Source organism: Stenella coeruleoalba (genome assembly GCF_951394435.1).
Source record: "Stenella coeruleoalba genome assembly, chromosome: 8".
Taxonomy (NCBI): Eukaryota; Metazoa; Chordata; class Mammalia; order Artiodactyla; family Delphinidae; genus Stenella; species Stenella coeruleoalba.
Genome location: NC_137154.1, coordinates 80361800 through 80375055, shown reverse-complemented (window position 1 = coordinate 80375055; position 13256 = coordinate 80361800).

Genomic DNA, 13256 nt, shown 5'->3' with positions numbered 1-13256 from the left:
TCAAGAGAAGAGGCCGTGGAATGAAACCTACTTTGCCAGTGCCTTGATCTGGGACTTCCCAACATCCAGAACTGTGAGAAATAAATTTCTGTTGTTTAGGGAAAAAAAAAGTATGTGAATACTAAATAAGCACAGGAAAAGGAGCTCAAATTATTAATCATTAGGGAAATGCAAACTACAATAAGATATCTCTACACATCATTTAGAATGTTTACAATTAAATTACTGACTCAACCAAGTGTTGTGAAGGTTGTGGAGACATTCATTTTACTCATAAGTATGTACAAAAGATAAATGAAAAAATATGTCCATAAAAGAGGTTGTTCATAGCGATGTTATACATAACATTATTATCTATTATACATAATAGACAAAAATTGAAAACAATCCAAATTTCCATCAATAGGTGAATGAATGAACAAATTGTAGCAAATGAACTGCTGCTCAGCAATAAAAAAAATGAAAAAAACCTGTTTATTTTAGTCATTTATACTTTTAATAAAAAGGAAAGCAGTGAGTAGCAGGAGATAAATTGGCTAGCCTGGACTGAAAGATTTGCACAGAAAATGGTCCCAATTATTCCCTCTCTTGTATCCATGTATTTTGCATGTATCTGAGGATGTTGTAGTTCCTCTAAACAGAGATGAAGCCTCCAAAAGATAATTATTCAACACTAAAAGGAAATGAGCCATCAAGCCATGAAAAGCTTCAATGCATACTACTAAGTGAAAATAGCCAATTATACATGCAGTATGATTCCAACTACATGACATTCTGGAAAAAGCAAAACTATGGAGGCAGTAAAAAGTGGTTGCTAGAGGTTGCAGCAGAAAGGAAACTAGGTAGAGCACAGAAACTTTTTCTACTGAACTAATTTTATAAGATAACAGTTCTTTATTTACCTGACTAGTATATTACAGACCTGGTAAACAGTGTTTCTGGAAGTTGAGAAATGAAAGAAAATAGTAGATTAAACATTAAAAATATTTACTGATTTGAGATGTACAAGAGATCTGAACAGAGAGATTCCAGAGGTGGTGCAGTGACTGATTAGAAGTACAACTGATCTTAAATTCTATTTTTCCTCTCATCCTTTCTTATCAATAAAATTCCAATTGGTGCCCTGTTTTGGTAAGGTACTCAGCTACCCTTGGTGTTCTCAAACTCTCTGGGCAGTAAACCTGCTGACTCCTGTTAGGATGGAAGGGGCAATGAGCGAGAAGTTTTGAGGGTATAGATATTTTACATAGTAGCTTTTTTTTCACATGAAATGTCATAGACACTAGTTGGCTGCATGGCTTATTAGGGAAAGTACTTGAAAATGAGTCTTAAGAGGTTTGGAGGGCAAGTTGGTTAATTCCTCAATGCATGTAAAGATTTTAATCTTTGCTTTTTAACAATAAACCTTGAAAAATACATGAATTGGAGGGTATCAGTTTAGATGATCTCTAAAATACTCTTTATCTCTCTAAATCTTAGAGGCTTCCTAGAAGTGAATCTAGAATCTTAAAACACTAATCTGACCACAGTTTGAGAAAGGAGAGAAAAAATTAATTTTTAGTGAATCCATACATTCTTGGAATTTTGTTCATTGCAATTGTATGGAGAGGGTAGTTACTGCATCTCCAAGCAAGATCAGTACTGCCCAGAAAATGCTAGAAGGCAATAGAAGCTGACAAAAATAAATTTTAAGTTTCTTAGTTTGGAATTATAATTGTCAAATTTTTACTCATAGATAAAATATTTGTCGTATAGATAATTTAATAAAATTTACATTAATTTCAAGCAAATTAAATGTTGCTGGCATTAAAATATCCTTTTAGATTAATTTGTAGATTAAAATATTTCTAACAATATAGTAGCCCTTTAAATATATATTGACAAGAAACCAGTTTTTAGTAATGAAAATTTATATTTTTCATAATTTTAATTTAACTTATTTTGCTTTCCTTAGATTATAACATGTTGTTGAATTAGTTTTCAGTATACTTTGAGAATGGAATTATTTTCATTGCTCCCCAAAATTTACCCAAAGAAATATATTAAAAGAATGAATTATATTTCCCTGAAACCTCAATAGATGACAAATTTACAACAAAGTTATTTAAATGAGCATTTTATTCTGCTTTCAGGAGGAAAAGAAAAACATTTAAGAATTAAAGAGGAAAATATTCCAAAGAACAATTTGTAATGTCCAAATTTACATGGAGTCTTGTTGAGTTGAGGAGCACAAGCATACGTGAACTGGGCTACTTCTCAGAGTTTACTTCTATGATCAACTTTTATAATACTGTGGTTACCTGAACTTCACTAAGTCAGATCCTACAGAGGCCCTATAAGGCAACACCACTCAGAGTAGGATCATTCATTGAAAAAAAAAAAAAATTACCTGAGGGCTCTGGATGCTACCTGATTATAGTTTTTTTGGTAGAGTGCTAGAATACCTCTAGACCAAATTTACTAGACTATAAAATGACAGGGTCAAATGAAAATAATATTTAAAACTCTTCCATTTCTTACATTTGATTCTTCTAGAAATTTGAGAATATAATGATTGTTAAATATTTAGATTAAGACAAATCTACCTGCTGCATAGCAGAGGGGTAAGTGGTCACTTTTCCAGTCTCTGGACTTAGAAATCAGACTAGGGTTATATATATATATATTTTCTGAATACTGGTTTGGCAAGAATTAATGGGCAGCTGTCATTTGCATGGAAGAGCAGAAGAACCCAACATGCCTTTTTATTATTAATCAACATTGTTATGGCAGCCAAATCTACAGTATCTGCATCAGAATTATCTACTGCAATATTATTGTGTTTTCTACTCTAAGTGTCCCTGTTACCATTTATTGACATTCTTTATGCTGTTGGAATAACAACTAATTTTAATGTTTACCTAAGCTAAAAATTAATTAGGAAAACAAATTCTGTAAAAGACAACAAGTCAATCCTGCATTCCTAAAGAAAATATTACTCTAGTAGCTCCCTCAGTATGCCTCCTGGAAGCACTCAACTAACAGATTTAGCTAGCCCTTGTTGATTTTTGTTTCTAATGTAGGCTAGATACTTTTACAAATATTGATTCATTTGTACATGTAAAATTGAACACTTTACTCTGTATCAATCACTAGATGAGGCACTGGGAATAAAGGTAAGTAAGACATAGCCATTTTGCCTCTGAATATAATTTAGTGTGGTCAAAGCAGCTGGAGAGTATAGACAAGTTAAAGCAGAATTTCAATATGGGTTTATAAAAGTATGAAAGAAGGTACCATGGTAACATATACTAGATGTTATTGGAGAGGACTCAAAAGTACATGCTATTGGAGTGTGCAAGTTTACACAGTTTTGAACTAATCCAGAAGTAAACCATGCCTGGATTTTGAAAGCAAGTAATTGCCTGATTAAATTTGTCTCAGGATGATTACTCTAGTTGTAGTGTGAAGAGTGGTAAGACTGACTGCAAAAAACCCTATAAGGAGTATGTTGAAATAGACTAGATGAGGTACTTTGAGATCCTGGAACAAGGTGTGGAGGAAAGCAGGAGGAATAAAAAAAGAAAGCAGGGGAAAACTAACCTGAAGGCAGGTACTAATGTCCACTATTACCTTGGTGTATGATATTATTTTAGTTACTATCCTGGCTGAGGGATTGAAGTAGTTTCAGAAGCAGCTTCGTGTTCTTCCCCAGTGTAATTGCTCTTACCCCAGAAGCTAAGGAATCAGTACAGGTACACCAAAAGTTAAGTATTTTAATTATGTATGTGGGAAACAAAAATAACCACTGGATGGATACACAGACCCAAGAGATACACTGTAGTTAGAACTTTGCCAAGACTCTGTACATTACCTAGATTTGCAGGTAATGTACCTATCAAATTACCTACCTACTATTACCAGGAGGACCATGATGATAATTTGTGTCTCCAGGGATCAATTCCAATTCAAATGGGTGTCCAATAGTTCTTGAAATGTTTGAAAAGTACCGTTTTCTCAGTCTATTGCTGATCCTGAATAACTGCTATAGATCCCATAGAAGAAGAACTGAGGGAATTATTGAATATACTTTTGTGTTGTCACAGAGTACTTTGTCCTGGGGACCTCGTTTCCTTTTCAGTCAGTGGATTCCAGATTTGAAAACAGGTTCAAGTTGAGAAACTTGTTGAGAAACTATGCAAGGGATCATGACTTTTTGTTGAGACAACTTCCCTCAGCCAGTGGTCATCCCTCTTAGATTTCTTCTGCTGGTACAAGCTGAGCAGAACCATTGTTGACTGCCTGTCTGTTTTGACCAAAGGGCTTTCATGTTTAAAACTCTTTGTAGGGTTCTTACTTAGCTTCTCCTCTAACTTGCTAGGTAGTAAGGTGATTGTAGTAGCCTATTAGATTTAGTAATTAACCCCACCACATCATTATTATTGTTTTAAACAGTGAATATTCTCTTCTTTTTACCTCCTTGATAAAATATTTTCATAGATTTTTTTTTTAGTGTGGTCACCCCATGATGAATCTCTAATTTTTGTTTATTTATAAATGTCTTTATTTTCTTTATTCTTTGAAGACAATGTTTATCATGAATATATTAATAATTATAAAATGGGAGTTATTTTCTCTCAGTATTTTTTAAGATATTATTTCTTTGTTTTCTAGTTTCCACTGTTGCTGATAAAAAGTTAGCTTATTGGGCTTCCCTGGTGGCACAGTGGTTGCGATTCCACCTGCCGATGCAGGGGACACGGATTTGTGCCCCGGTCTGGGAGGATCCCACATGCCACGGAGTGGCTAGGCCCGTAAGCCATGGCTGCTGAGCCTGCACGTCTGGAGTCTGTGCTCCGCAATGGGAGAGGCCACAACAGTGAGAGGCCCGCATACCACAAAAAAAAAAAAAAAAAAGTTTAACTTATTATTTCACATTTGAAGAAAATATAACTTTTTATATGGCTGCTTTTCAATTTTTCCTTGGTTTTCAGCTTTTTAACCAAACGAACAATGGGTCTGTGTGTGTGTGTATGTTTATTCTAATTTGGGCTTACTTTGAAAGTTATTTTAAATGGGCCTTGATGCTCTTTTTTTTTTAAGCCTTTCTAAAAATAATTGTCTTTTATTTTCTTTGACTATTGCTTCTTTACAAATCTCTGTTGCAGTTCTTCTAAGACAAATTACAAAAAGTTCTGGATTTTTCACCCTATTGTCTTTGGCTCTCATGATTTTTTTGTGTTTTTCATTTTTGTGTTCTTTGGGTTTCAATCTGGAAATTTCTTGCTGAACTACCTTCTAGTTCACTAATCCTTTATTTCATGGTGTCTAAACTGCTATTGAAACTTCTATTACTTTCTTAATTTCAATTACTATATATTTTATTTCTAGGATATATTTTTTTATACTCCAGTTCTCTGATTAAATTCTGCATTTTCTTCTCTATTTTTCAAATGTATTACAGTTATATTGAAGTGTTGTGTATCATAATTACAAAAATGAAATCTCTTTTGGGAGTTTACACTTGTCTTTGCATTTTTCTTTTCCTTTTTGGTTATTTTGTTTTATTTCCTTCCATGACAAATATATTTTTTAAACTGAACTTTGTAGATAAAAAGTATTGTAATGATAGTGAACGGTAGTATCTTCCTCCAAAAGAAATTTAGTGTGACTTTTGCATTTCACTGGAGTATGATGAGATTATCTTCATATAGTGTAGTGTGGATTTCATTTTTTAAGCCCTGTTTTAGTTCTATTTTGCCTTTAAACATGGTCCTTATTTTTTTCAGTGTAACTCTTATTGCTAAGGGTAGCCCTTTGAGGTTCTCAACTGAGAACCTCAGTTGAGGCTACCCTTTGAGGTGTTTTCCTGAGCCTGTCCTTTTTTGAAATAAGACCTTTAAAATTGCTTCCTTAGTACTATGGAATGAGTGGATTCTCTGCCTTATTTCTCAGTGTCTCACTTCAAACCTGTGCACCCTAGGAGTTGGCAAATGCTCCAGGCAAAATTGCATGCAGAATTTAAACTTAATTCTCTGCAGTCATTGCACTTTGCTCCAGGATCATTTTCTCTCAAGTTGTGGTTGACTTGGTTTCCCTGAGCTCTGTGTTCCTTCCATCACAGTAAGATTTTCATAACTCAGGGCTCCTACTTTCTCTTCATCTTTCATCCCCATCACTGAAAATCAGCAAATAAATGGTCAGGAGACATAGAGGTAAATGTGGGGTTCCCTTCGATGCAATTTATTTTTGTCTTAGGTCTGGGCTCCACAAACCTTGGCAGTAAGGATTGTTCTCTGAAGAATTCAAACAATTCTTAGCTTAGCTGTTTGTTCTGTTTTTGTTTTCTCTCCAGGTTTTACATTTACTTTATTCAAGAGAATTTCTTTTTTTTTTTTTCATCTAAACTGTTAACTTTATTTATTTATTTTTATTGAAACAGAGTGCATTTAAGAAATTTAATAAATGTCATACACATGCAAATAAAAAAGCCACAATTTGAACTAAAGAATCTCTGCTCAATCATAAAGCTAAACTATTCACATTTTAAAATTTACTTATTTATTTAAATTAATTAATTTAATTTTTTTACAGTAGGTCCTTGTTGGTTATCTATTTTAAATATAGCAGTGTGTACATGTCAACCCCAAATTGCCAATCTATCCCTCTCCCACACCCTTCACCTCTGTAAACATAAGTTCATTCTCTAAGTCTGTGAGTCTGTTCCTATTTTGTAAATAAGTTCATTTGCATCAAAAAAGCTAAAATACCTAGTAATAAACCTATCTAAAGACAGAAAATACCTGTACTCTGAAAACTATAAGACACTGATGAAAGAAATCAAGATGACACAAACTGATGGAAAGATATACCATGCTCTTGGATTGGAAGAATCAATATTGTGAAAATGACTATACTACCCAAAGCAATCTACAGATTCAATGCAATTCCTATCAAATTACCAGTGGCATTTTTCACAGAACTAGATCAAAAAATCTTAAAATTTGTATGTAGACACAAAAGAACCCAAATAGCCAAAGCAATCTTGAGAAAGAAAATGGAGTTGGAAGAATCAGGCTCCCTGACTTCAGACTATACTATAAAGCTACAGTCATCAAAACAGTATGGTACTGACACAAAACCAGAAATATAGATCAATGGAACGGGATAGAAAGCCCAGAAATAAACCCATGCATCTGTGGTCAAGTAATCTACCACAAAGGAGGCAGGATTATACAATGGAGGAAAGACAGTCTCTGCAATAAATGGTGCTGGGAGAACTGGACAGATACATGTAAAAAAATGAAATTAGAACACTCCCTAACACCATACACAAAAATAAACTCAAAATGGATTAAAGACATAAATGTAAGACCAGATATTATAAAGCTGTTAGAGGAAAACAGAGGCAAAACACTCTTTGACATAAATCACAGCAATATCTTTATCCTTCCTCCTCCCAGAATAATGGAAATAAAAACCATAATAAACAAATAGACCTAATTAAACTCAAAAGCTTTTGCATAGCAAAGTAAACCACAAACAAAAAGAAAAGACAAACCACAGAATGGGAAAAAAATATTTGCAAATGATGAGACCGAGAGGGGATTAGTCTCCAAAATTTACAAACAACTCATGTAGCTCAATATCAAAAAAACAAAAAACTCAATCCAAAAATGGGCAGAAGACCTATATAGACATTTCTCCAAAGAAGACATACAGATGCCCAAGAGGCACATGAAAAGATGCTCAACAATGCTAATTGTTAGAGTAATGCAAATCAAAACTACAATGAAGTATCACCTCACACCAGTCAGAATGGCCATCATCAGTAAATCTACAAACAATAAATGCTGAAGAGGGTGTGGAGAAAGAGAACCCTCCTACTCTGTTGGTGGGAATGTAGATTGATACAGCCATTATGGAGAACAGTATGGAGGTTCCTTAAAAAAACTAAAAATAGAGCTACCATATGACCCAGCATCCACACTCCTGGGCATATATCCAGAGAAAAACATGGCTCAAAGGATACATGCACCCCAATATTTATTGCAGTACTGTTTACAATAGCCAGGACATGGAAGCAGCCTAAATGTGCATTGACGGATGGATAAAGAAGGTTGGTACATATATGCAATGGATTATTCAGCTTTTAAAAAGAATGAAGTAATGCCATTTGCAGCAACATTGATGGACCTGGAAATTATCAAACTAAGTGAAGTAAGTCAGGTAGAGAAGGACAAATGTCACATTTGCTTAAATGTGGAATCAAGAGAATTTCTTTGATAGATGCTACTCCCTCATAGACAGAAGAAAAATTTCCAACTCTGGTTTTAAGGATATAAACTGTAATAGTGTTTGCTTCCAATTTAATATCTTACTAGTCTAGACATATTCACTATTTTTGTATTTTGTAATCAAAATACTAAATTATAGAGATATTATGAGAAATGTTAAAACTGCCCACATTTTGTGTTGTGGTTCTAGCAAAATACCACAGCAATTTCATATTTGATGACCTCCAAAGAGAGAGGTTCAGCTATTCTTTATCAATGAGAAAATGTTAAAAGGCAAAACTACAAGCAGAAATATAATAACTTCAGGAAAATAGCTGGAATAATTCCTATGTTGTCTGCAATATAAAAGGGAGTCTTCCTGTACTCCTGTGTAGGCTTTAGGATATACTACAGAGCTCATTCCCATATCACAGTATTTATATATGTGTACATTAAGCACAATATTTTTAATGATTTGAAGTGAAAGATAAGTAGACTGATGTGACTTGAAAGTCTAGTAGCAACTGTTGATATTCATTTATTTCTTTCATAGTTTCTTCAGACTCACCGACTTATAGGTCAACATATTATTCTTACTGCAAGAGGAACAGAAGATTTTTTTTTTCAGTGTTTGATTTATTAATGATAGAGTTTCTTCACCTTTCTTGTCCCAAAGAAAACTTTGGGAGAGTGTGGTATGCATCCGTTTTAGAGTTAGATGACCATAGACAGAGATCAGCAAATTTCCTTGGGACTGTGAAAAACAGAAACAGTTTGAATTTGGAGAGTAATAAGGATGGGTCATCAGACCATGTCTTGCCTATGAAAAGGGTTGAAAGGGCCAAGTCGAGTATGGAGGGAATGTAGGTTAGATGCAATGTTCCTCTCTGAACAATGTCAAAATAGAGAGCCTGAATTTCCCTGGAAAGATGTAAGGTTAGAATCAGAAGGAAATCATTGTATTAAACAGGAAAAAGACAGGAGAAAACAGGAGGATGGGAGACAATGCTGAAAACATGTAGAGTTGAAAGCAGAATAGGCAAGGAACATGCCACAGGCTGTGTGCAGAAACTTGCAGCTTTATTTATATTTACTGTAGTGTTGCTTCTCCACTATGTGCTCTATGCAGGCCATGTATGAAGATGTATATGTGTGAGGGATCAGACTGAATGTCAGTGCTTACGCTGGTTTCTTGAAAAGATCTACCTAATACCTTAACATCATAGAGGCCTGAACTGGGTGTTGTATGTGGCTTAAACACTATGACATATTTAGCAGATGTCAGTCATTTTTTACTGGCCCTTTCCTGCTAAGACTCAATATACTTCCAATATGCATTTATTTTCCTAATTTTCCATCTCTCCTCATACTTCCTACCTGCTTTCCTCCTCATTTTTTTTTCTAAAGCCATTAGCCTTTTTAAGACAGAGGAAAGAGCAAAGAGTTAACTTAGGAATAGTGTTAAAAACGTGGAATGGAAGGGAAATTCAAGATAGTCACTTTCAACCCTCTACCACACACGAGGACCACCTCTGCCACAACTTATAACATTTTCATATAGCTTTTATTGAAACATCTGATCATAAGAACCTTGCTACTTCAGAGTCAGCTTATTCTATTCATGATCAGTTGCAATTTTTAGAAAAAATTCTTATAGTGAGCTGAAATCTATCACTCTCTAGACTTAGGCTAGTTAGCTCAACTAACTCAAATTTATTTTTAACATGTATTTTCTAGTAGGGTATAGAAACTTTACTTTTCCTCAAATTAGTTTTACTTGTCTTTCCACCAGTCATATGTTTCCAAAACTAGAATTTTTCTGGTTTTTAGTGGAAACATCAGTCACTACCATTGAGAGGTCAGTGGCATCCTTGGTGCTGCAAGATCTTGAGTGAATTTAGACTCATTAAAAACAAAAACAAAAACGTTTTGTACCAACCAGAAAGTTTGATTAACACTCAACTACAGCTACTTCACAGAGCTACTCTGCATTAATTAATGATGAATTCTGTTTACCTGTCTGATTTGACTCCCTTTATAATTGACTCTGAGCTTTCCCATAGCTCCTTGCTGTTTTTAGAGTCTTTAGTGTGGCACAACATTGATTTTGTTTCTCCCCCACCTGAAAAACTATGAAACACTAAATAGATCAAATTGAAAACATTAATAAAGAAAAACTTTGAAGACAGTAATTGTTTATCTAGAATAAAGTTGCCATTGTTTCAGTAAACATTTCTAAATTCAAGAATCAGAAAGAAGACAAGTTTTAATCTCCTCAGGGCTTTCAGTGCCCAGTAATATAATGTCAAATCCATAACAGGTGGTGCCTCTGTTTCAGAGACATAAGACCTTAGTTTAAATATAGGTTTTGCCACTGTATTACTGTGTGACTTTGGGCAAACAACTTGACTCACGAAATTCAATTTTCTCATCTATAAAGTAGCGCTAATAAAAATAAGTAAAATATTGAATATATAATCAATAAAGCATTATTTAAACTTTAGATATTATTTTTATCCCACTATACTTTGAGCTTCTTGAGGGTAGCAACTGATATTACTCTCCTTTGTATTGTAGAGACCATAAATCCTGAAACACATAATTAAATGCTCCCTAAAAGCTTGTTGGAAAAAAAGCAATAATACCTACAATGTTTCCTTTCACTCCCTTTTATTTGGTAGGTAAACAAGTTCCAGTAAATAGAAGATAAAGTAAGACTTTTATGGACAAATATTAGCACAAAGCTCGAAAAATTTTGTATTATTAACAATATTATAAATCACTTTACATGAAGGCACTGTGAGATTTTTTTTAATATATATAATTTTCTTAATAAAAAATAAATTAAAATAAATATTTTTAAATAGTGATTCCCCAGGTAAAGTGGACTTTTTTAAAATTTTATTTTATTTATTATTACTATTTTTATACAGCAGGTTCTTATTAGTTATCTATTTTATACATATTAGTGTATATATGTCAATCCCAATCTCCCAATTCATCCCACCACCACCACCCTCCCCCCCAAGTGGAACTTTCTTGAGTTTCCATAATACTATATTAAGGAAAAGAATGGGTGCTTAGTCAATATTTATTTGTTGAAAAATGGATATATATCCTAGCATCCCCAAACCAAGGAAACATACAAATGTCTCCTGCAATTTTAATGAATTTACATTTTAATGTTTATTCATAATCTCTGGAATTCAAAATAAGAAAAAACAATTACAATGGATGTCTCATGATAGCTGAACAATATGTTCTAAGGATCATAAAATTTCAGGGACATTGTAATCTGACAAAGTTCTTTCACATGACAACCATAAGCACCTTGAATATTTTATAGAAAGAACCTAGTGATTTAGTCATTATTACAATAATAAAAATATTGTTAATACAAATGGACTGTCCATCTGCATCTTTCTGAAATTAAGTGCTGTAAATATAAATATAGAACCTGCCTCTTTAAATCTTTACTTCAATGCTACCTGAGCTCTCAAAAATTACTCAGTGAACATAGAGAAAGCACCCTCAGGTTAGTTGTTTCAGCCTGATAAAGTAACCATTTATCAATAAAATGTCTCCCTCTTTAGTCACCAATACCTAGAGGCATTGCCTATTCTGCTTCACAGTAAGACATAAGAAATAAAGAGAAATTGCTCACAAAAGACTCTTGTTAGTTGTAACCTCCTGCAGATGTCTGCAATTAGGGTTAAACTGGTGACCTCAAGCCTATTTGGAAGTAGAAAATACTTTAAGGGGGAGGATAAATTTGAGTTGGAACTTAAAGAAAAAATTAAGCGGAGGGATCCAGAGTGGGAACAAGGCATCTTAAGCAGTGGGAAGAGCATAAATACAGACTTGGAAGAGAAAATGTCACTGTGAAAAGAAAACAGGGAATCTGGAGTAATAATTAATGGAAAATTAGATAATGAAAGTAAATTAGAGTAAAGTAATGGGTGGCCATGAAGTTCAGCCAAGGAGTGTAAATACAGATAATTGGACAGTGAGTTGACACTGAAATGCAACATTTGAAGTGTCCAAAAAGGAACTTTCCATTCCTACAACTGAGCCCTATTGCAACTTTTTCTAGTGCTGAATATACTGTTTTCCTGAGCAGTATGTTTTTTCTAGATTAAAATTCTTTAGATGCCCAATACAGCTTCACAGAGTATTTTGTCACTTTAACTTTAAAAATATAGAAAAATGTCCATGCATAAGGAAATATTTCAGCTAAAAGTGAGGTAAAGTCAAATGTTGTTCATGATTATGATGTGGTGGTTGATGATACAACCGGCCACTTACATTCAGCTTTTAGAGCCTTAGAGATGATCACACATCCAAATAATCTGGCCTGTTTTGAATAATATTTTTCTTATGATCTAACAAACAGTTGACATTTACATAACATGCAATTCAACAAACATCCCTTTTTTTAATGTACAAATTCAATTTAGAGATATTTGTCTCTGAAGATCTTTTTGGAACAAAATATCTATTTGTTCTCATTAGTGCATTGCATAACAATTTGAGCTCCTCTTCACAGCTTCTCACTGTGTTCTTTTCTCATGCACCTTTCTTCCTTTCTGGGTACAGGATTGTTCTGCCTCTTGGAAGAGTGACTCTGGAATCACTTCCTGTCAACTCATACTGGCAATTAACTCAGGGATAAACTACTTTTGACACAGCCAGTGTCAGCATTTTTTCCCTGTTTGCATATTTTTGTTTCAAGACAAGTGTTCTGTTTCCTTGTCTTAAACTGAGATGATTGTGACGATGACACTTTTCACTATACTAATTTGAATAATAACCCACTGGTGAGACCCAAGTTCATTGGTTTAACCAATAGCCTAATGATTTAACTCAAGGTGCACACAGTAGTGGCACAAAGCAGCACCCAGCACCTTGAAGTACAAATGTTCTCTTACTTTTCTGAACATTAATCTCCCAGAAAGCATTTCTTTTGTGCATGACCCTGGAATTAAATTTGAATTTTATTGC